The sequence below is a fragment of the Serinus canaria genome, chromosome 7 (assembly GCF_022539315.1).
Source record: "Serinus canaria isolate serCan28SL12 chromosome 7, serCan2020, whole genome shotgun sequence".
Classification (NCBI taxonomy): domain Eukaryota; kingdom Metazoa; phylum Chordata; class Aves; order Passeriformes; family Fringillidae; genus Serinus; species Serinus canaria.
Genome location: NC_066321.1, coordinates 12,175,289 through 12,197,269, shown reverse-complemented (window position 1 = coordinate 12,197,269; position 21,981 = coordinate 12,175,289). Strand labels below are relative to the sequence as shown.

The 21,981-nt window shown below is 39.6% G+C and overlaps 1 protein-coding gene across 2 annotated transcripts in view; it reads left to right on the top strand.

Annotated features, from left to right (window-relative positions):
• Nucleotides 1-21,478, top strand: part of TMEM177 (transmembrane protein 177) — a 74,893-nt gene extending 53,415 nt beyond the window's left edge. Inside the window, exons 5-6 of one of the 2 annotated variants that reach the window (XR_001990058.3) lie at nucleotides 18,935-19,155; nucleotides 20,827-21,478. The gene's annotated coding sequence lies outside the window, so the exon portion shown is untranslated. The remainder of the gene's footprint in view (nucleotides 1-18,934; nucleotides 19,156-20,826) is intronic. The other variant, XR_007778022.1, reaches the window with a different exon arrangement.
• Nucleotides 21,479-21,981: the final 503 nt, after the last annotated feature.

The following is a 21,981-nucleotide window of genomic DNA, read 5'->3' as shown; positions in this document are numbered from 1 at the left end:
TTAACAAAAATGTATATTATAGGGAAAAGCATTTTGTCCAGTTAAGTATTCATCATCACTAAACTGGTTGCTGCCATCCAAATTTCCAAGTATCTCATGTAACTTCACTCCTATGTGAGGATGAGAATATCTTCTATTTGGAGATTTTTGATGTCTGCCCTGCTTATTTAATCTTTCTTGTATAACAGAGGACCATTAACATGATATAGTTTTCTAGATAGACAGAATCCACTTTCTTTATGCAAATATGTTATTTGGAGTCAACAAGAAATAGAATGGTTGCAAAGGAAAAGGGTAGGCTAGCTAGAGAGCTCAGAGACAGAAAGGGTTTTGCTGCAGAACAGTAAGAGAGCTTGAGACTGTTTAAAACTATAATCTTTTAGTGTGCTAAATCTCAGTTCCCTGAACTCACAGTCTTTTTTTATTATGGTAAGCTTGTCATAACTTGCAGATGTAGGCTGGTAAATAATCTTATATTTGGCAAATAAGAAAAGAAAATTAAACTTTCCCTGTAGAATTTTTCTACTTAAACTTACTGGAAAAATGCAAGATGACATGAACTGTGAAGTACCAAGAAAGCAAATTTAGATGAGCTTTTTCCTGGGGATGAATATTCAAGGACACTGAAGCATTTCTGCTTCAATTCTGAAAAAGATGCAGACAAAGTAAATACTAGGTTTGTACTAATTTCTTTTCTTTGCACATCAGGTATCAAGGCTTTTGCCAGTTTTTATTTTGGCAAGCCTAATTATGAGATTTGCTTGCCAAGGCTGTAGAGAAACATCGTTTGTTGGCAAGATGGACTAGATGACATAATGTTCATGGTTGTTCCTTGCTGCAGCTTCTTTACTTCTGCTAAACATTGCAGCACTGTTGTTTTGAGGTTTTGTTATTGCTATTGTTTCTTGCCCTCTGAAGTTAAAGCTACTTGCTTATAATAAAATAAAGTACAATGTATTTGAAAGATATGAGAATTTATCAAAGCTCTATTCACAGGGTTTGGGTGTCTATGGGTCACATTTTCAAAGGTGCCTAAAAACATAATAAACATGGAGAGAAACATGAAGTGACTGAGAGGCTAAGTGATAGTTTGCTCTTTGAACCCAATCTCCTGGTAATGATAGTTTCTCTACTGAGCAAAAGGACTTGGAAGAACAGATTTCCACATATTTTACCACATGAGAAAAATCTATTAATCTCTCTCCCCTCTGCAGGAGTGCTATAAATGCACCAAACCATGAAGTTAAGTGGTTTTATACCTTGTAATGATAAATTGTCCATGTTTCTGTTCTTTTTTAAAAGCAGGAACTATATAAGGCACTTCTTCAGGAAATTGGCTCTCTCCTCATTAAACTATTTTTTTGCCCCAGAACATGGAGTATTCCACATGTTCACAATTGCTAAAACATGCTCTCACCATTAAGTTGTTAATGAAGGTACCTAAGTAAGACATACCATTAAAGTCATTACCTAGTGACAAGATATAAAATTATTCTGACACCTCATCTTTTAGGCTGAATTCTGTTCTCATTTGGTGTTTCATTATCAAGATAGGAATTAAAATAATACAGACAGGGTTTAGCAAATTTGTTTCTGATCTTGAAGCCATATGGTCCTGTTTCATGATGGTAACTGCTGCAGCCTTCATCTGTAAGTAGAAGAGTGGCAGTAAATAAAGATGTTAAATAATTCCTATGGTTATTATTCTAAAAAACATGGCATAGGTGAATGGAAAATTGCCTAATGTAGAACTGGATAATCACCATTTACTTTGGCTGTCCCTGGACCACAGGATCCTATCCTAATCCCCTCTCTCTCTCCATCACCTGGGATTTAGATCTGGCCAGAACCTGTGCTGCTATTATCTTTTCTTTCTCAACACAACAGTGTTTTCTTTTAAAAGTAGCTATGACTTAACATTTTTCTATGTTCAAAAATTACAAGGTCATAAATATCTGACTCTGATCTGACTGATCAGAGATCACAACAGACTTTTAGGTACCTGGCAGAGTAGACAGAGACCCCGTTCTGTGAATTTGCTTTCTGGTTTTTTTTAATTTATTTTGAGGACAATATGTAGTAATGTGCATTATATTTAAGTAATGTGTGCATGTGTTCAATGTGTTTATTTTCTTTTGCTTCAGCTGCAGTGATCAGCAAATGCGAGTGCAAAGCTGAGTACAGGTAAATTGTAATGCTAGTAAATGGTTTGCCAGAGCCTCATTACTGGGAGGAAGCAGTAATGCCAGTTTGCAGCTAGAAGCATTTTTAAAGTAGCATTTCATTCTAGCAGAAGGGAGCTTGATCTGCTGCAGGAGAGTAACATCTGTGCACACACTGTAGGGTGCACCTGCACCAGCATTTCCATTTGGTCCTGGAGCATGATTTTGAAATGTCTCTCCTAACTCTGCTGGGTGTGACTCCCTATCACCTTGGCTGGTTATCCAGTGTCACCCAGAGCCCTCATGTTCCTGCATACTCCACACCAGGCCAACAGCCTGACCTGTAAAAGTCTTGCCCCAGAGGGCTGCAGCACAGGCACCACATTATTTTACCCGGTGCACTTGAAAAAAGCCAGCTCCCTGTTGGTGGCATTACCATAGCAGCAGTAATAACAGTAATAATGACAATAATGATGGTGTCTCACTGTAAGAAGGGCCATCCTGTAATGTGTGTGTGACCTTTCTAAGAGGGAGGGAGCCCTGATCCTTATGGACACAAGCTAGCCTGTGCCTCCAGGAGCTGGGAATCACTGGCCACATTTTACCTCACAGTATGCACATCTTGTCTATAATTTATAAGAAATACTTTCCCTCAAACTTAGGAAGTACAGGCTGTCCACAAGGTTTTGCACCACAGAATGTCAGGGCTATCCTGTTTTGGCCACTGATGGCAAAAGTGAATTTTGTTCATGGTGATGGTGTGTTTATATTTGAAAATTAAAGGAAAGAAGACAAAAGCAGCACCTGTGTGCCTTGGGGTTAAGTCTTCAAAAATATTTGCACGGCTGGAGAATTATTTAGAGTTTTATATGTACAGTCCTGCAAGAGCAGCGGCATTTGATCAGAAATTGAGGAGTAATTGCAAGCAAATATAAACTGCAAGCACATCTCAAACAAATAGACAAGAAAATATGAGATTTAATGTATTCAGGCATTAAAGAAAGAAAAGGGCAGAAAGACCAAAACCAACATAAAGAATGACAGTCAATGGAATAAGGGCATATAACCGATCCATATGCATTGGCTTCATATTTTGAACTTTTGAGTCTCTTTTCCTTGGTTTCCTATGTTTCTTTTATCTCCATGTTGATGCCAGAAATATTGTGATAGCATAGAGATCCACTGTGTGCAAGAGTTTGCACATTTAAAGCTGAGATTACAAGTACTCAGGGGCTAACACCAAGTCTGTTTATTAGCCTAGAGAGAAACAAGCTCCATGAATACCATTTATTCATTTGTAATGAATAAATAACACAAAGGAAATTGATTTGGAAATAACTATTCAAAAGAAGAAAGAGCTAATATTTCAGTGCGACATTTGCATGAAGAATTATTTGCAAGGTGTTATTCAAACATGCATCGAGGTACTGAATAAGGAAAATATTTATCCATAATAAGTATTTGATAAAAATATTGCCCAGCTTTGCAATGAATAATTCAGCCTGCATTAGTAAGATGTGCATGACTCTGCACATTATTCATATCTTTATAAATGCTATGGTAGATTGCTACAGGTTAATAGGTACTTATATCTTTTTCTGTGTAGAATGCTATTAGGTCCAACTTCTCAAAAGAGTTGAGCCACCCAGAAGTTTAAATATTATGATGAGTTGCAGATACTAAATCTGTGTGTAAATCAGGCCATGGCAATGTTAGTCACAGGGAGGCTGTTTGGGACTTGCATGGAGGAACAATGCAGCAGCCCAAACTAGGGATATGTTCTGTAGGGCTCTGTGTGTGTTCATTTCACTCTAAATATCCTTTTCTTATCAATACAAAAGGCAGGTTTAAAATGGACACAATTTAGTGTTTAAAAGCTGATTAGAATCTGAACAGATTGCTGATTGGAAATACCAAAGGATGGATAAGACTGATTACTGGACGCTGTGATGAAAAATGAAACCCTTGTTAAAAACAAGACACAATAATCTAGAAAGCTCACTCAAAAAGACCTCCCCACCATGTTTCTTCTTCTCTTTCATTATAATTGACATTTAGGCAGGCAGTGGGAGTCAAGCAATGTAAATAGCGGTGAATCTGGCGTCCCATTGTTAAGCCGTGGACAGGCAGTGAACAAACCCATGTTCCAAGCCACAGAGATGTAGATGAGGTATGTGTAAGAGGAAAAAAAGAAAAATATATTGTGGAACAGTGATAAAATTTCCTTTAGATTTAGCTTTTTTAAAAGCTCATCATTCTAAAGCAAACTGCAATTGCTTGATTCCAAAAACTGTGTGCTTTTTGAGAGGATTTAAAGTTAAGCTGGTTCAATTATTCACCCTCTGGCTTCAAAGAGCTCTCTAGACTGTATCAGCCCATATGTCTGCTTAAAAGTTTGCATCTGTTGTAAAGCAGTTTTGATAACACAGCAGTCATACTGCCATAACGAAGATATATTAATAACAGAACGTTAAGAAAGCGTATCTATTTATATCTCTCTGCTTATCTTTATGCACATCCCAACAAACCATTATTTCTGTACATTGAACTATCCAGTGACCTTAGAGTGGGGATGCACACATTGTGCTAGTGATACATGAGTTATTTTATCAGGAAGCCAGGCCTTGAAGTTCACTGAAAAAAAGCAGGGCAATACAACTCAGGCCACCAAAAAGCACAGGAACACAATGTCAGGAGGGCCTTGAAGGCACAGGACATTACCAGATGCCTAAAGTACAAATCACAATTAGTAAATTACTTTTCTCAAGAGAAATGAAATCTTGAGAGCTGGGTGAAACCAGTTTTAGGGACTAACTGGGACATGTGTTGAGTTGTGTAACAGCCTATTGCAGCTGGCTGGCAGCACAGGTGGAGGTTCCTGTAGATGGAACAAAAGATTGCAATAAAACCAACTAGTCACACAGGAATCTTATTTCAGAATTGGGTATGCAAATTGATCACTCTGATATCCTCTATGGATGCATATGTAAAATTATTTCATCATTGTGTTTGCTCTTGTGATGTATTGCTTTTGTTTGGTTTGAGCCTTTGGTTTAATTTGGGTGCAGAAAGCAATACCCTTTGGTTTTTCTTGGAAAACAAACATCTATCTGCTGTATTGCTTCAAACACCTTTGTTCTATACAAAGCTTGCAGACCTTCATCATCCCCGATGATGCCATTCCATATGTCCAATTCTAGCATAATTGGCATTGTAAATCACTGGAAAAGGCTGCAAGAAGCAGATATGTTTAGACATAAAATATGGGTTTGCAGCCTATATGGTCTTTGTAGGAACAAGATTCTTGTGACTGATTTTTAAGCTAAAGAAAATTCATGTGCCTTTTCTGCATGCTTTTATTTTGTGCTTACGTAGGCTGATATAACAAATAAATAAATAATGTCTGCACAAAGCTGTACTAGAATGGTGTAGGTTTTGTAGCATGGTCACACCTGAACAGCTTGATGATGTTGAGTATGTAAATTAAAGATGTTCTTGCTGCATAAAAAGATGCTGCATGTTGTAAGTGACACAGCTGAAACACTGACTTACAAATTAGCTGTGCCATCCGGTGAGCTTGTTAAGCAGCATCCCCTCAGGAGACAGCAGTAAATGTGAATGATCAGCCATGAATCCACTTAGTGGATATCCTGTAGGGATTCATTTTGAGCCCACATTTTTTATCTGCAGACAGTTCTGAAAAACAGTATCCGTGAAATTATTCCTTAGTGCAGATATTTGGTACAGGGCTGGTGTTACGACTCCAGGACCACCTTTTTCTGAAAGTAATAATAAAGAATTTGACTAGGAAATAATGTGAGCAGGATTCTCCACCAGAAGTTGACAGTGCATGTCAGCCATGGGTAATGGGCAGCCAGCCTCCCTTGGGATCACACAGGACTCTGCATTAAAGTAAATCTCCTTGAGACAGAGGTTTCAACCTGCAGACACAGCACAACTTCAGCTCTTATTGACACCTCATTGCCAGTCTTTCATTTTGAGACCTTCTTACCACTTTTCCAGATTTGACCTGCTTTTTCTTTTCTTTTTGAGAACTAGTGTTACATGCTATTCTAAATGAGTCACTTAAATGCTCTTTGAGAGATGCCTTCTCAGAGTATTCTGGGGTTTTTTCCCTGTGTTACACCAGATGTTATCTACACAAGTGGTCTGTATTTTTAAGAAGTCATTGATCTCTGCTGTATCAAATCTTATCATGTTCATTAAGGACCTGTTTCAAACAGACAAAATCCTCTCCACTTTTCTTTTTTCCTTTATATCCTTGGTATCTGGCCTCTGGCTAATGTATTCTGACTCCTCACGCTGCCTCCCTCAGCAGCCTTCATTCTGGAAAGCTTTGCTTGGTAAGTACCTGACTTCCTCTGAAGACCCGTCTAGGAGAAAATGAGCTATTGGCAAGCTGAGGAATATAAATAGCTGCAGCCTCCATGCTGAGACAGGACAGAGTGCCTTGAGACCAAGCTCCAGGGTAGCTCACACTGCGGATCTGAGCAGGCTCTGACATGAGGTTATGTAGTCCAAGTGACGGTTCTGCAGGGTGTTTTAGTCACCTCAGCTCTAACAGGCTGTGTGATGTAAAAGCTAAAATGCATCTATTTTGCTGAATGTCTGAGCAGTTGTATCTTAAATATATATTTTCCATTTATATTTTCTCTTGAGAGGCTATTCATGCAATAATAACCTGAATTGGTTTGTACTGAAAAGACCTCCTTTAATGCCATTTCTCAGCTTCAGAAACTATGTTTAAATTTTATTCTAGCAGGATCTAATTCTTTATTTCACTCAAGCCAAACCCAAGATGTTCACACTGCTAAAAACAAACAACAACAAAAAAAACCCCAGCCTGGCAGTTTCAGCAAAATTTTAACAGTATTAAAGGATGCATTAGCCAAGACCTCATTACTCTCACCAGATATAGATAACATGTTGCGTTATAACTATTAGCAAAACTGACCTTCAGTTGTGAAATTAATAGATTTGAGGCACATTTGGCCAAACTTCTACACTTAGTTTGGCAGGGCATCCCCCAGGCTACTCTGAGATATGCAGCCCCTTAGCAGTACTGCTGGCATGTCAAAGCTGATAGCATAGAGCTGTATTCTCCTCCTAAGGTGGGATGTGAAGGTAGAAATCACAAGTGATGAGCCTTCAGGTGGGCTCAGAACACCTCTCTATGTGGACCTTATTCCAGGGTTAGTTCCAACATTTGGGGCCAGATGAGGTTCCAGATGAGGGACCAGTCAATCTGACCATCCATCAGAGAACTACACCCACTGCAGTTGGTAAATTTGCCTCAAACAAATTATATTGCTGCACCTGGGCTGCTTTCAATTGAGCACTGTATTTCCCTCTTTATTTGTGCCTCAGCTTTGGCAAAATCACTAATATACAGTGACAAAAAGCTCCACAAAAAATACCGTGAGCCTTGGGTAAAATACCAAGAAGTGTAATTACTGATGTGCACAACAAACCATTTCACTTGTGGTGGAAGTGTGATCCTAGCATTGACTTTTTCCATTAAACTTTGTGTATGATGCATTAGCAGTGCTTCAGTGGGTGGATATAAAAATCTGCCACTTGTTAGAGCTGCCTCAGCTCCCTCTAACAGCCTCCAAACCTGTGCTGTGCTCTGCCAGGGGGTGTTGCAGTGGTGTGAGAAACGATCACTTTGGCACATGAGAAACCAGATAGTGAGAGGGGACATGGCAGCACATCCTTTGTGCAAGATTGCACCTGCCACAGCACCCTGAATGGTGCAGGCAAGGGTGTCAGGGGGTTGCAAAGTGGGCAGGAATTAAGTGAGCAATATATCCCCTGAGATGGGGAGCTGCCAGTACCAGTGTGCCAGTGTTTCCTGGCAATGCATGTGGGGCACAACCTGCTGTGCTTGGGGTTGGGTGAAGCCCTTTGTCTCATCCTCATATGAAAGCACTGATCCAAGGCATGCATGAAAAAAGAGCATTCCCACAGTTCCTATTTCTATGTAAGGATATTTTCTAAATCCCTAAATATAACTTCTGTTTTATCCACTTGGTCCACCTGCCAGCAAATTTGCTTTTGAGACACACTTGATAAATGGTTGCTCCATGTGGCTTAGGCATCCTGCACAAAGCTTTAATTTCCTCTCTGCCCCACCTTCAGAGGTTCTTTACTTTCCCTAAAATATGTGTGAGGTGTCTCACTAGGATACTCAGATCCACTAAAAAGGACAGCAAAAGGAGTCAATGGCACACTGGACTCCATCTTCCAAAACTGGAAGTTTTTGGAAGGAACAAAGTCTAACAAGAGTCAGGGATGTGCTGTCAGATGCTGTGATTAGAGGGCTGGTAAGAAGAGGTAAAAGAGTGCATCAGAATCTATGTAGGATTTGGATCCAGAAATAATGGTCTTGTAGCAGCCCAACATATGATCAGTCTGGAAAAACTTGCTCGAGTTAAAGAGGCTACAGGCAAGATAGTTAGCAAAAGAAGATAGTTAGCAAAAAGAGTAGAATTGGGAGAGAAGCAGGGAGGATTGGGAGAGTGAGAGGGGATAATGTGAAGGAATAAGTTTTTGTAGATTGTGGTTTAACCCCAGCCAACAACTCGGCCCCACACAGCTGCTCACTGCCGCTGGTGGGATGGGGGAAGAGAACTGGAAGTGTGAGAAAACTCTTGGGTTGAGAAAAGTACAGTTAAATAACCAAAATAAGATAAAATTGATAAGAATTTGTGATGGAAAGAAAATTATGAAAGAGAAAAAAATAGAACCCCAGAAAGACAGGTGATGAACAAAACCCCAACTGCTCACCACCAACAGACCAAGGCTCAGCCTGTTCCTGAGCAGTGGCCCCTCACCAACCTTCCCCCAGCTCCGTATGCTGAGCGTGATGCCATATGGGATGGGATATCCCTGGGGTCACTTGGGGTCAGCTGTCCTGGCTCTGTCCCCTCCCAGCTCCTTGTGCACCTCCCAGCCATTTCACTGGTGGGTGGTGCAGAAAAGGCCTTGACCGAGTATGCGCTGCTCAGCAATAATGGAAACACCATGAATTATGAGCACTGCTTGCAGCACAAATCCAAACCACAGCCCCAAAGCAGCTACTGTGAAGAAACTGAGCTCTACCCCAGCCCAAGCCAGCACAGTGCAAAAGCAGTGCAGTATTTCTTGAATGTGCTAAATAAAAAAGTGGTAATCTGCTGAGATTTTGTATCATAGGGTCAGTTTATGTGTGCATGCATTTTCCAGTGCTTGATACCTGAAAGTGGTATCACTCATCCAGACTTTCCTGGGACTAGTTCTACCGTAAAATGACAGGCACTCAACAACTGTGATTTGAAGATAAGTTAAATTTATTTAGTATCACCAGTGCATCGTTCTACATGGCTTGGGGCAGTGTGATTCATCACATGCAAGGCAAGAATATTAACTAATCTTATAAGAATATAAATGTGTTGAAGAAATTCTGCCCCAAAAATTACTTCCTTGCTTTTACTAATTCCTATTACTATTTCTTTTTAAGCAAGCTTTCCAATACTGCAAAGTGCAACGCTTCCTGGCTTTGTTGCTGATTCTTGTACAGTTAACTGGAGCAACAAAGGTCCACATAATGTTTGAGCTTCTCCTTACAAATGGCAAAAATAAGCTCCAGCCCAGAGACTTTGAAAAACAATACTTCCTCCCTGGTACTCCTTAGCAATCAAAATTTCTCCATCCTAAAACTGTCTGATGCTGTGCAAACACAGAAGACAGCAGAAGTGGAAAAGAAACACAGGGATAATTTTGCTTTCCTTCCGAGTACAGGCAGATAAAGAGCATTTTTTATCTGCACACATGAGATCGCTTAAACTTTTGTAGTATCCTATCAAATTTGTATTCCTCCTACCTCCCCCACTGGCAATAACATGCCACCAAATGAGTTCTCTAAGTCACCCTTATCATGCTGCCTCTGTTGGTCTGACTCCATGGTTGACTCTGTTGGTCTGACACCTGTGTGGTCCTGCCTGGAGTTACAGCAGCTTCATGGAGGTGCTCGGCAGGGCCGTGGGAGAGGCTTCCCAGCCTTGCTGGTTCTCATGTCTGGCTGTGATGGTCTTTCTCCAGCCTGTTCTCTTGCCATGAACCACCTCTCACAGGGAAGACCTGGGAGCAGCCCTTGAACTTGCTGCTCCATCAGCACTCAGAAGACTGAAGTCCCTGCCTGAACGGCAGATGTGCAAATCTGCTGCTGCCCTGCCACATCTGCCCTTCCCTGTTCTCTGTGCCCCCCATATGCCTCCTAGTTTGCCAGGAGGAATTCTCATCCTTACGGCTGCTTCTCAGCCTGACCTCTCTGTTGGAAGGCTGCCAGCAAAATTAGAAATTCATTTCAGGTCTAGTGGTGGTTTTATGCGATGCAACTGCTTGTCTGCTGGGAACATGATTCAATTCCCAGAGTCACTGGGCACTGAACAGACTGTGCAGAGTAACAGTTTTCAATCAATACTGACCTAAGCTGGAGATGAACCTATCTGGAAAAGATGAAAGCTCTGCAAAGCTCCCATTTACAATTCCCTTTGACATGCTGATTCCCTACCACTGGCCGATCCCTTCCTTTCCAGGATCATTATGAAGCAAACTCTATTTCATTTAGGTCATGACCTTATGTCTGATTTTTCAGAGAATTATGACCTACTTTGAGGCTGGGCTTTGTGCTTGTTTTTAACTCTTCAGATAGAGTAAATGGTAAATAAATTAATTACCAGAGGACAAGAATTTATTTTTAGGACTTTTAAAAAATAATTTAATTTTAATATTTTTATAGGTTCTTGGTATAACTACTGTAACGTAAAAATATTTAGGGCCCTTCTTTGTAAATCTGTGGCTTTCACTCCTAACCTTGACTTGTGGAGTATTACATTAAATTCTGCCAAAACGAAACCTCTGACCTGAAACACTGTAAAGAGTCCATAGCTTAGAATAATTCTGCATCTTGCCACTGGCTAAACTGATCTAAGCCTAACCATGTCTACAGGAAGAAAAGAAAAACAAAAAAGGAGAATCCCCCTTGCCATGCTCTTAATCCACCTTTCTCTATATTAATCTGAAGATGAGCTTGTGAATGGTCAATAAGGAGGCCAGGGCCCAGTTTGCTGAGCATGTGGCCTAGATCCTCAGCTGATGTATACAATTTATATTTTGAACCTCATCACACCAGCAGCAGATTATGTTCCTGAACAGTAAATATTGACTACTATGAGGCCCTGTTGAGCTTCAACAAACCATTCTTTTCTATTCTAGTTCTTTTCCCAGATTAAGACCAGATAAGCAAATTAAAGCATGTCACAGCAAGACAGGCCAACATAACAGGGTTTTGAAGCTGTGTTTTGATTTTTGCTGGAAAGGAAGTATATCACCGATGCTGTACCTTAACCAGGTCATATTGCAGTTTTCCCAAATTACATTTACTCCTTTCTTGAAACAATAAAGGTGCTGCTAATTGGGTTATAACACACAGCACATTTCTGAATAGTGTGGCACATAATAAGCAGACCTTTAGGAATGGGGGGTAACCAAAGACCTGATAGAGACACAGCCCTGAAGACCTTAATTAGCTGAAACAGTCTCCAACCTTTGCTTCGCTTTGTCCAAGTAGAGCCTCCAAGACAGGCTGGAACACATTTATCCAGAAAACTTGTCACATGAGAAAGGCTCTGCAGCAGTGCTTGGTTGGGCCTGCCTGCACTGAGAGGTAAGAGGATCTCAGGTTGTTTACCAGAAGGTGTTGCACAATGCACAAGTTAAGACCAGGCTGGCAGGCTCTGTGGGAGCCACACTGCATAGCACTTCCCCAGCTGCCTGGGTCAAAGGCTTGCATAACATCAAGAAAAGTAATATGAATCTGTGATATTATTTGAAGAAGCTTCATAAAAAATATAATCTAGTGTAATTTTCCAGCTCAGCATGTGATTTTTAATTTCTAAGATATAAAGAGAAAAAAGGACTACCTTATTGTATTGACATATATTATTTGGTTAATTTTAAATTTTGTGACACTCTCAGTAAACCATTTCACACATTTAGGTAATTTCTTGATACAATTGCATATGAAGAATAATGCCAGAAAACACAAACTTGCTTTATCCCTCTTTCATGCAGCACCAAGTAAGAAGCTCTGATGAAGTCAGAGCAGTTACTCCAATGTGAAATGCACGAGTCTCACCCTCACACCACACAGAGCAATGCTGTCACTGTTTTGTTTTAAACAAACTATTCTGTGCTAAGTCTTCAAATTTATGTTATTTGACTCAATAAATGTTTGATGGTCTCAGTGTAGCATCTAGTGGAGAAAGGGTAAATAACAGAAAAAATGCAAAGCAGAACAGTGCCATTAACCCTAGTGCACAGTGGGGATGAAAGTGTGCCCTGTTGGGGAGGGGGAATACTGAGAATACTCCCTCAAATCATTCAGTGGAACACTTAGAGGGTTTCTGCAAAGTGGCGGCAGTTAACTAGGTGCAGTGCAAGGCTTCTAATCCAGGCAGAGCAGGATGGTATCACTGGCCTGAATTCAGCTCAGGAGAGTCTCTCTCTGAGGTACACAATTGCTATGAAGGCAAATTGTCTTTTAGAAACTTCCTTACTTAGTTTAAATTTGCTTTTGCTGCAGCAATAGTGTTTCTGTCCTGGCTTAGACAGTTTTGTGTTTTTTGAGTTCATGCTAATACTGTCTCCAATTAAACTACAGAGCCAGAGCTGCTGTTCCCCAGATTTTGTCCTGATTTAGCCCTTGCACAACCCAAACAATGTCAATGTTGCTGCAGCAGCTGGTCACACTGGAAACACCACAGCCAGATCTGGCTCACAGGGGACTTGGCTCAGGACTGGTCCAGGACCCGTGGCGCAGCCAGACCTTGCAGGGCTCAGGGAAGTCGTGAATGCACAAGCAAAACAGGAATTGTTCCTGCTGCCTTTGCATATTTAATCTGGGATTCAAGGGCTTAGCTTTTGAGACATACCAAATCTCAGCAGGTCCTGAAAAATGGGCTCCTCTGTGTAATTATTTAACAGCAGCAGCAAAAAAAAAAAAAAAAAAAGCTTAGTGTAATATTTTAAATATAATTTTTTCTGAATGTCATTATTATATCCTGTTTATAAACAAATTAGAGTAGCATATCCATGGTAGAAGAGAAGAAATCTTAATTGTCAATTACTGTGACCGTAAGATAGTTATTGACAATTAAGAATAGAAGGCTTGTTTTATAATTATTTTCTTTAAACTTTATTGTGATTTTTCAAGTGCATAATGTCTTCAGTATTTTATGGGGAGGTGAACAAAGAAGTACAAATCCATACACTAGAGTCTGCCTCCAGGCACAGTTCATAGTGAAGAGTCCTCCACTGTTAGAGGAGGGAGACAGCTATGAAATTAACGATGGCTTTGTAGAGCCAGTTCCTCGTGATATGGCATGGAAATGTGGTGCCTTGGGCAGGAATACAAAGTAGAGGGTATGTCCCTCATTAACAGTACCTCTAGAGAAAACTGTGATTAATCCAAAATTATCTAAGATACAATTTCTTTGCAATTCATGAGGCCTCTGTATGTTGCCACATATGTGTAGCAAGCAATTACAGACGAATCTGCATTAGCCTTGTGGCACTAACCAATAGGCAGCAGACTCAAGGATTCTCCATTCTGTATTTGTCCTTACTAAATCTTGGGAGCAAGATAGATCAGATCTACTCACTCCATCATCCCCACTAGCACACTGGAAGGTGTAAAGTAGGGGGGGATTCCTGTTTTCCTACCTCGGTGCAAAGAGTAGAGCTGATAGTGCTGCCTGCAAGCAGTGGGACTGCCCAGCTGTCTTCCAAAATGCCTCCCAGTTCATCCTCTAAAGTATCTTTCAGCTCTGTCTAATCTCAGTCCAGCCCATCATTACTTGATGTTTTCCTGCTCCTCTGAACTGCTGAGGGTCCTGTCCTGTGACCCCAGAACAATTTCACTGCAATGAGGGTAACTATCCTGGTTTTTCAGCACTTAAGAAATGGCAGCAGACATCACCAAAAAACCCCTCTTAATGCAGTCCAGTGACTCCTGTGCCTGGAGCTAGAGAGATTTTTACCTTTTTATGCAGAGAGGAATACAAGCACACTTTCTACTGTCTTAAAGGTGACTTGGGAGTATCAGTAACAACATTACTGGTAAAGGCAAGCATTCAAAAAAGAGTTTGTTTCCAAGATTGTGAAATAATATAGGTGCATTTTAATTTTCATTCTCTTGTTCTTTGGGTTTTTTTCTGACTTTTTAAACTTTCACATTTCCAAGTCCCCACAACTATTATGACTAAAAACATCATCATTATCACTCATCATCAGTACCGTGGCTGTTGGTAACACTAGCACATGAAAGCTAAGATTCTTAGATAACAAGCAAATTTTATGAGCTGTGGGTAACATTACAGACCTGCTATAGATCAGATAAAAGCCACATTCAGTGTGCAAATGCTAGCCTTGGTCGTGGTGTCACCAGAGCCATGAAGCACTGAGAGATCCTGTCCTCCGTGTGTGGTCCCTTTGGGGTTGAGTAAGGAACGTGCAGGTAGAGAAGTGGTGTAAGAGCAATACTGTGCTTTGCTGGTTTCAATGTTGTCAGTCCATAGGGCTGCTCACCCTTTACTGGCATCTCTCTTCTTCTATTCTCCAGTAACCCAGAAGCCACTTTTGTGTCTGTGAAAGCATCTTTCCAGGGTTCTATTCACCAAATGGCAAATAGTTTGAAAACTCCGGCTGGCTCTCTAGTCCTCTTGTCTTTGCTGAAAGTTTCAGATGTTATCTGGTACACTCTACCCATACTATTGTTAGGATACAAATATTTTTATATAAAAAGGAACGCATATAACATTTTGCATTCTTTATCTGAAAATATTTTTCTGCCTGATTAGAAAATGCAGTGAGCTGAATTTTCTGAAAATGTTGATGTTTTTTTGTTATAATTAGTCTGGCTAATTTCTACATGATCAGCCCAAGCTTTCTAAATTATTTTCTGCTTATAACATGAACTTTGGAACCACTTCAGGAAGCCAGAACATTCTATGAATCAAAAATGCAGAACAGGTTACGCAGTTCTTGGAAGAACTTAACCGGTCAAAAAATCTGTCTTGGTAATTTTTTTTGCAGGAGGCCAGAATGTGGGTGTACCAGGAAGTATTTTGCACATATGTTTTGTTTAGTTGAGTTGCTGCTGTGCCATCTTTGTCTTTTTCTTAGGACAAAGATGGCACAGCAAATTGGGCCAAATTTGGCCCAAATTTCTTAGGCCAAATTTGGCAGTTTTCTCTACCACACTCTAATTCAAGGTCAGAGCAAACCACAACAGTCAATAAATGCTCTTTTATTTTTCTCTTCAGAAATACTTGTAAAGAACACTTACTTTGGAAACATGTCATGTTATACTGCAATGGAGAAAGCCATTTTTAGGACTGGGGATGCATTTCTGCCTATGTTTTACCAGTGGGGGAAAAGCCCTGCACTGTTGCTGGCTGTTGGCAGACAGTGCCGACCTCAAAACCACAACTGTGAAACTGTGGCACAGTGAGAGGTGACACATGGTCTCCACTGGGTCTCACATCAGTGAGGAGTTCTGTACAAACTTTTATAAAGAAGCCTGGGAAAGGCTGAAGTAACCAAGCACTACAGTATTTTTTTAAATCCTCATGAAAAAAAAAATGGGAAGGGATGACAGAGAGGCCATTTTCTCCTCTCTTCTTCTATATGCACTGGTATTTTTCAAAAGGTTTCCTGATGTTGTACTGGAAGCAGGGCTGAAATATGAAACTGCCCATCTGAAAGCATGAGCTTATTCCAGTGTTTGTCTTGTAGATCAAGGAAGCAAAACCAACTCAAGCAACTTCTTTACTTCTTTACAGTGTGCACTGCTTATCTACACAAGTTGCTGTCACCTTAAAAGAATAAAGTGCCTTCACTCAGGGGTCTTAGGAACAGAAATGTAAATAGCATTGAGTACAAAACACAGCAACCTGTGCACTTACATCATTCTTATTAGAACCAGTGCTATCTGACTTTGAGTTTTGAAAGAAAACTGTCTACTTTCTGGATAGTTACCTACAATTCAGGCAAATAAAGGTCAACGTTAAGTTAGGGAAATATAAAATAAAGCCTGTGGAGGTGAAACCTGTATGTGTCAGCTGCTCATATCAAATATTACTTCAGGTTTTTTTTACCATTGTAGAAAGAAATCTGAAAGAAAGAAATCTGTAGAAAGAAATTGTAGAAAACCAATTCCACACAAATGGAGCCCACTTATACTCTGTTCTTTGCATGTATCTTTCTCTCCTCCCAAATACTCCAGAAATTTTCTGAAGAGTTCCAAATCCAGAAGGCTTTAGTGGCAGTTGTCAGTGCTGGGTTGCTTAATGATGGACTTAGAAAAAGAAAAAAAAAACTATTTTAAAAACATGCAACACAGCTCAAACCAAAGTTATAGGCCTGTTGCAGAAATTACTGGGTGAGGTTCTTTGGGCTAAGTCAAAAATGAAGATCTAACTAAACCATCATTTTTGGCTATGTATCTATGCAACTGGTTTCCTAAATTAAGATCACTGGATCTCATCTTAAAATGTTGATTAAATCCCTTTTAAAGTTCTAAAAATGTTCATTAGATGTTCCATTGGTTTAAATGTTTTACTGGGATTTCTCAGGTTCAGTCCCCACAGGATATGACAGGAAGCAAGAGGTTTGAGGTGAGGACATCTTTTTGCTGCAGCTGCAATACAAGAAAGGCTGACCCAAGTCACACCAAAAGTCCAGGTAACCTGGTGCCCTGCAGTTCCCTACAGTGGAAATATAAGGAGAGAGCAGTTACATCTTAATTTCTCCTCTTATTTACCAGTTCAATCTCTGACTATCTAAGGATGGAACTGGAGGCTCTCTCCATTTTTCTGCAAAGCAGCCTGTTTTTCTGCAAGTTTGTCTAGGAAGTTTTTGCAGCCCTAAGTATTTTTGGCATCTGAAAGATCTCATTATGATGAATTATCCAAATTAAGCAGATGTTGTTTAAATAGTACTTCCTTTTGCTTTTTTTACACTTCCATTTGAAAAAATATTATTAGATTCATCATTGTTCTTGTAAGAAATGAGTAATTGTTCCCTGTTCACCTTTCCATGTCAGACTTGATTTTTGATACCTGTATTACATCTGCCATTTCTCATCTATTTATAAGTAGTTCCAGAGTAATTGATCTGTCCTAGAAGGTAGTCTATCTTTCTGATCAATCTGGTCACTCTTTTTCCTGTTTTTTCATGTTTTTCCAATGCTTAAGGTGCTACCACATGTCTGCTATAGGCAGAATTTTGTCTTGTAGTAAAGGAAAGAACATGATTCCTGAAGATTTATAGAGTAGCATTATATTTTATTGTTGGGTTTTCATTCTCTTTTGTCCTTATCAGTCCAAACTGCCTCTCTGAGCACTGAGATAACAATTTCAGAAAAGTTATCCATCGTGACTTCAAAATATCTTTGCTGACTGATATGAACTAATTAGAGCCTGCTGTTGCACAAGTAGATATTTTTTTGTTTTCCTTCCATTGACATCTGATCGTTGCATTTTAACTGGTATTCTATCACCTACTCCATCTTTATCATGACGGTTTTTTCTTTTGGCTACTTTGTGCCAGTAGTTTTGGTTTTGATTTTCCTGAATAATTGTGAATCCCTAGAAAACACTGTCCAATCCTATTTCACTTACCACTTGTGAACATGTTGTAAAGCTAAGTTGCATTTGGAATTTTACTGGTTACTCCCTTTGTGATTATTTACCCATCCATCTTCCCTCTGAAGCAGTTACCAATCACACAGAGAGCTTGCCTCCTGGGCTTTGTAAAACTGTTTGGGGAAATCTTCATATGTGATTGCTTCATCCAGGCTGCATGTTAAATGCTCTTCAATCATGTCCATAGCTCCTTTTTGGGTCAGACTGAGAAGATACCCCAAACATGCTCTGTCTCCCCTGGTGCCACACATTTGGATTTCCTTTCTGTGGCAATTAGAATGAGAGTAAAAGTAAGCTGGGAGGAGGTGAGGAGGAAGAAGATAGCAGAAGCTGGTACAAACTTGGTCTTCTTCCAACAAGGAGTTGATTAAGGCTGAAGACTCCAGAGTCCCAGTATTTATACAAAGTCTACATAAGCCAGCTCCTCTTGATCAATATTTGCTTACTCTGCTGACATTTTTAAAGCACTACCAGGTTTGCAGTTTCCACTTCTTCTCATTACATGGTAATGAGCCATGTGTTAGACTGACTGGGTTGTCATTTCTGTTTTCTCTGAAGTCTTGTCTAAAAATTTCTATTCTTCTGGAACTGGGTTCACTCCAAACCATGAATTATAAAGCACAGTTAATAGTTTGGTGATTTCAGATCCAAGCTCCTTTTAAACCCTGGGGTGAAAAATACATTGTCCTGGCAGTCAGGTACTGTACAGTTTACTGACTGGTTCTAAAACCACAGACACCCAGTTCTGCAAATATGTTTTTCTGACCATGCCCCTAAAAATGGTTTTGTTGTAGCAATCACCTCAAAATCTGCCAAAAAGAACACTGACAGAAAAAAAAAGTACTTAGTTTTCTCCTGTTTTCTCTGAATGTTTCTGTTACAACTCTGTTGCCTGCTAGTTCCTCATATTCTCTGGCAGATCTGTTCTTGATGTGTTTGGGGAAAAAAAAGCTATGCTTCAAAATATTTTTTTACCTGTTTATTATGATTTTGTTTTGCCAGTTTCTGCTACTTGCCAGCGTTTATGCTTCTTTTGGACAGAAGCAGAAAATAACAGTGTTCCGTGAGTTATGCACAAGTGGACTTCACAAAATCACTGGGCTGTTTGGAGTGGGTATCTAGCAGTTCAACCTTGTGATGCTTTGGTGTGTATTAAAGGCAAAGAAGTTTGTCAAAGGCTGGCTGGAGAAAAATAGGACTTGGTGAAACATGGTCCAGAAACTGTAAGTACTGATCTTTCCATTATCTTTTTGTTTCAGTGCATTTCTGAGCATTATCTATAAAATATTTTTATAAAATAAATACTCCCAGCCTCCAGACTGGATGATAGCTGTAACAAGCTTATTACCATAAATTACTATTTCACAGTATTCTAACAATTAGTACTGTGGAGCACTATGGCACCAGGTACTGCACAAACTTAAAGAGAAAAGGAGTCCCTGTCCCAGGCAGCAAAATTCTTCTGTCCCCCTAGCTTAAGAAACTGCTGAACACTCATGTTCAGTATTTTTGTCCATACAATGCACTATGGATATAGTGACAGTGGTCCCAGAGCCATGCTCCAGCACAAACTTCTGTGCCATTAATGCTGAGCAGTGGCACTTCCCACGTGGGATTTGGCCAACTTTAAGGTTGTTCCCTGAGTAATGTGTGTATGTTCTAAGGGCTTTGCTGAATTAGGACCTTACTTTATAGAAAACCTATCTGCTAACAAACATACGTTATGCTTGATCAAACTTAGTGTTAAGATTAAGTGCCTTGTCTCCTCTTTTCACAGCTAAACTCCACCTGTGGTGAGAGTAATTTATCTTGAATTGCTTTAATGCAGTGTTTAAGTATGTCTTCTTGGCCACAAAGCAGTTTGCATATATTTCAGTGAGAGGCTTAAAATCCCATTCACATTTTTAATATACAGTTTTCTCACATAAATTAATCACAGCTTGGTTGCCAGGTCTTGCATGAGTAATAAGGTTGTTGGCACAAACACATAACACGGGTCTGCTAGGTAAAGAAGCTTTTGTTTGCTTCTATATTTACACAGGAGGTTTAACTTGTACAAAACGGTTTAAGATAGTGGTGTTTTACTAGCAGGACACAACAAGCCATGAGATAACATGTCCTCCTCAAAATGCATCAACAGAGTACAGAGAAATCCCCACACACTGGTTTGAAAATTAATCTCTTGCTATGCAAAATATTTTCACAAAATGCAGCTTCCATTGCTTATGTACACAGGCAGAAAACAGCCAAAAACTTGCTGTTATATGAAAGAGCCAGGCTCTTGAAAGAGAATTGAACTGAATGCACTTTTTACATGAGAGAGGAATGTGCTCTTTCAAGTAAGTAATGACAAAGTGACATTTCAGTTTGCTTTCTCTGTTTAATTCATAATTTTGGGAAGTGATTGCTCAGCGTATATAACATGTAACTCAGAATTCTGCAAAGTAAGATTTTGCTGAATTCGTCTGAGAAATATCTGCACTCAAACATTCTGCAGTGCAATTTTGCTCCATTGCTGTTGTAAGAACATGGGCTCAAGAACTTTGTCTCAATATCTGTTTAGTGCTCTTGCAATGGAGGCCTGACCTGAAGTACTCTGCACATAGTGGGAATCTTCCACTGCCTTGATTTAGGGCTTTGAATCATGTCTTCTGTAAACAACAAAATGCAAAAAAGACAATGTATTGCAAGGAATTAACTTTGGAATATATATATAATATCTGTATGTGTCACCAATTTTGTGTTAGATCAGCAAAACAAATCCCTTTGTACCACTGCAAGGTTGCATTTGCCAAAATGATGTGTAGTTCTACAGTCACCACATGGAGTGGTTTGGGTTGCTCCTCCATCACATACTCTGTTGAAAGCAATGTATAAATTATTGCTCTTCTCAGATTGGACATAACTGTATGTTTGACACAAACCATGCACAAGAAAATGATATGAAAATGTGAGAGGCAGAATTGGAATCTTAAGTGCAAATGGATTGAAATGTATGTGTGCAATTTGTGACTAAATTCAACATGAATGGAAAGAGAATTATCAGGAAACCAGGACAACTCTGCAGCCAAGGATGGCTTTAATGCACAGAAGAACATATGCCCTGCTGAGAGGCTGGCAGCAGCTCACAAATCAGGATACAGTTGCTGGATGTCTCTACTTGCACCACAATCAGTCTGTCAATGTAACTACAGAGATGTTCAGGAAGAGCTGGAGGAACAGGAATGCAACAAGGAATGGCATTATTGATGCTGTGTGTATTATTTTGGGGCTTTATGAAATCATCAGTCTAGGAAGTGTTCAATCCAGGGGATCATTCACATTTCAAGCTTCGTCATCTTTTAGACTTTTGTTAATAAAATGTAATTTTACAATTTATAACTGTTTTCTACTCATTATCATTAAGAAGTCTATTATTTAAAAGTGCTCCAGGGATTATGATCTGAAATTTCTCCTTGACTGCTTTCCCCAAATTTGGTCTTCTCACCCCTGATTCAACTTGTTCCTGAAAGAAGTCCTATGAAATATACTGTATATCCTAATACTCACTAAGGAAATGGGAAAGGTTACAAGTCCTTGGATTATTTAGCCCATTAACATGGCAGGGGTATGACTGCTTTATTAAAAGTAATTGAGGGAAAACACTGCTAAGAGGGAAGGACTATTTAAGCAAAAGAACAAAATTGGCACAAGAACAATTGGGGCTGGAGATGTATGTAAGGCTTGCAAACATCAAACAAATGATATTTTAGAAAGCTTCCTAATTAGAAGAGAACATGCAAACTCCTTCAGTATTACTCCACATCTTGCTGTGGTTAGAAATTTAATTGTGAAATCCAAGAACTCATTCCCAAACATTGCACTCAGTAATCTTAAGGGTCTTTCCCAGGCTAAATGATTCTATATATTCTATGTGTCTGTTACTCGGTAAAGAGCTTGTTATGAGAGGTTGTATTATAATAAGTGGACAATAAAGAGATTTTTAACCAAACACTTTCATACACAATATAAGTACATCAAAGGACCGGGTTGTGTTAAACCACGTATTT